Below are 3,667 nucleotides of genomic sequence, written 5' to 3' on the forward strand. Positions count from 1 at the left end.
GACATTCTGTATTTTGGTTGATGCTAATTTGTTCTTTTTATTGTACCTGCTAGGGCTCCACAATTTGGGAAAAATAGTTAAATTAAAATTGTGATGATGGTAATTTTTATTTAATTAATTCTTTTTTTTTTTTATTACAATCGACTAATCTCTTTTTCAGCTAAATGTTATTTTTGTGGTCACAAAAATAATTGCAGTACTAATGGACTAGAGCATGTAGCGAGATCAGGAGTCATTTAAAAGTGATCTGCCAGCAGTTACGGAATCAAAAACGTGTTATGTCATGTTAAATATGTCATGTAATTTTTGCACCAAAGTTTTATTAACTTAACACCAACACAACTGTTCTTAACAAATAAATACAATTACACATACAGTGGGGAACATATTTATTTGATCCCCTGCTGATTTTGCAAGTTTGCCCACTTACAAAGAAATGAAGGGTCTGTGATTTTTTATTTTTTATTTTTTTTAGGTTTATTTTAATGGATAGAGGCAGAATATCAACCAAAAAATCCAGAAAAAAATACCTTATATAAAGGTTAGAGATTTATTTGCGTTTCAGTGAGTGAATAAGTATTTGATCCCCTACCATCCAGCAAGAATTCTGGCTCCCACAGATTGGTTATGTGCCCATGTGGAACACAGATTAGTCCTGCCACTTTACAAAGTTACTCCTAATGTCAGCTTGTTAGGTGTATAAGACACCTGTCCACACAATCTGTATCTTCCATTCCAACCTCTCCCACCACCATGGACAAGACCAAAGAGCTGTCAAAGGATGTCAGAGACAAGATTGTAGATCTGCACAAGGCTTGAATGGGCTACAAGACCATCAGCAAGAAGCTTGGTGAGAAGGAGACAACTGTTGGTGCGGTTATTCAGAAATGGAAGGAAAAAAAAAAAAACATCAATCAGTCTTGGTCTGGAGTCTCCGTGCAAGATCTCACCTCATGGGGTAAGGATGATCATGAGAAAGATGAGGGATCAGCCCCAAACTACATGGGAGGAGCTTGTTAACAGATCTTAAGGCAGTTGGGACCACAGTCAGAAAGCAAACCATTGGTAAAACACTACGCCACAGTGGACTGAAATTCTGCAGCGCCTGCAAGGTCCACCTGCTCAAAAAGGCACATGTAGAGGCCTGTTTAAAGATTGCCAATGAACATCTAAATGATTTGGAGAAGGCTTGGGACCAAAACTGAGCTCTTTGGCATTAGCCTCAACGTGTTTGGAGGGAGAGAAATAATGATTATGACCCCAAGAACACCATCTCTACAGTCAATCCTCTGCTAATGATACAGGATGATTTCACTGATTGAGGGGCAAATGGATGGGGTCATGTACTGTAAACTATTAGATGAGAACCTTCCCTTTGAAGATGGGTCTTCCGGCATGACAATGACCCGAAACCAGGGCTTAATTTGTGCCGGAACAAGCCGGAGCCAGCACCTCATTTTTGTGGATCTCCCCCTCCTCCAGGGGCGGCGTTTCCATATGGCAAAGTAGAACCCACAATGAAAGATGCTAAAACGTACATATTTTACGAGTTGCACAATTCGTATGAATTTGTACGAATAACCTACACCTAACCCCGCCCCTAAAACTCCCCATCACTGGGGTCTAGACAAATCGTACAAAATCGAGTGAGGTCGTACGAATTGGTCGTGAGATTGTGGTGTTTATTGTTTCGCAGCAGCATGCTGCGTGCAGTCAGCACAGCTGAACAGTTCCTCATTCAAATACATGCAATAGGCTCAAGCTTGCGCAAAGCACCAGCAAAAGTAATTACCATAAATGTGTCGGGGAAACAGTAAGGATATATTTAAATTATTTACTAATAAACTAGTGTTTTCTGAGTCTGTGTCGCAAGGATAAAGTTGCCGATCCTGACTAGCCATCTCATTAGACTCGCCTTTAGAGAGAAGTGCATCTTTAAGGATTATAATTATAATGAAAGTTTTTGTTTTCAATGCGTTTTATTTCATTAAGTAGTCATTTAAAGCTTACTTTAGATATATTTATCATGTCTGTGAGGCATATTTTCGCTTATTTGAGTTTCGGTTCATTTTTGTACTCCTGTTAAAGACAAGACAGGCAGAAAGCACATTGTTTGTTTTCTTTATTTTATAAAAGCACAACATTTTGTTGATATTGTGAGTGCAAACAAATAAAAGACCCTTTACGGTTACGGATGATGTATTACTCAGTCGTAACTTTGTGCAAAAATGACGGTGTATCTACTGAAAAAAATGCAAGTGATCACGCTGGCGTCTCCATGTCCTGAAGCGTCTCCACACAAACTATTGGAAATAGTGCACATTTATCTGGTTCTAACATTTAAATATTGTTGTATGCTTGAACTATTTTATATCTATAGATTTTATTTTAGGCGAGTCGTAATGATTTGAGAAGGCTAAATCGATCAAACATAGGCTCACTGTCTGCCGCTTGGTCATTAATTAAAAAAAAACTAAAACTTATATTTAACGAACAAAAAAAGCTCCAAACGTTTTTCGAAATTGACTTAATAAAAAAACGAAACAATAACTTTGCTATTACATACAAAACTGAATTATTTTAATAGCTGAAACAGTAATATAAGCTGTTTAGGGAGAAGGGGAAAAAAAAGACTGGCTCGGGCTGGTAATTCTGATAAGCTGTCGGACATGGGCCGGGCTAGGGCCTAAATTTGAGGCCCCGGTTGGGCTCTGTGGCAGAGTATAGCAGTTGCCATACCCTAACCCAGTCAGATGTGTCATGAAAAACTATCCAAACTTCATATCCCTATTATAATTCGTTATTATTTTAAATGAGGGTTTTACAAATATTTAACCAATGATAAGTGTTAAAAAGAGCTTGTCAGTAAAACTGTGTAACGCCATTGGATCCTCAAGCTCTCAGCGAAACCTCACCCCACCTCCATTCAGATTTACACGCCACGTCGCAATGCAAGGTTAAACAAATAATTGTTTGTATAGAACAGCATTTTCTTTACTCAAACACTGTCTGTAAAGGCTAATGTTTTTGTGTGTTTGAAGACTGGAGAAGTAGGTTATTTGCCGTCTGGCCATTATACTTTTGTACGTTTTAACTATCCTGTTCATAAGCGCTTAATCATTTATATCATGAGATTTTTTTGGATTGTTTTATTAAAGAAGAAAATGTGTGCACATATAGAGAAAATATAATGTGAAAGTTTTTGTGAGATTTTATTGTGATGTGCTTTTGTCTGATGTGGAGATTTTATTTTGAGACAAAACACAGATCTCCTCATTCACTGGCAAAAACCTTGTTAACTCAATTTGAGCTTGTTTTTCATACAGCCTAATGTTAAGTGCAAGTGTCTGATACTACACCAACACTGACGACGCAGTGTTGTTTAATCATTGACTCCACACCCCCCCCACCCTCTTATTTTAGAGTGTGTCATGAAATTGTTTTATTTGTTAACACCCACAACAGACATCATATGGTGTGTATTTGGTTGCTTAAGCTCAACAAACTACGAAAAATAACTCTTAATAATAATACTCGTGAGGCGGCTTTATACGTGCAAACTTTGTATCTGACTGTGAGGGCACATAATAATACAGCCTTTGGAGCACGCAAGTACCAAATGGCTTAAAACACTTAAAAAGGTGTGCAAATTATTATTTTTTTGTGA

Source organism: Cyprinus carpio, chromosome B22 (assembly GCF_018340385.1).
Source record: "Cyprinus carpio isolate SPL01 chromosome B22, ASM1834038v1, whole genome shotgun sequence".
NCBI classification, from domain to species: domain Eukaryota; kingdom Metazoa; phylum Chordata; class Actinopteri; order Cypriniformes; family Cyprinidae; genus Cyprinus; species Cyprinus carpio.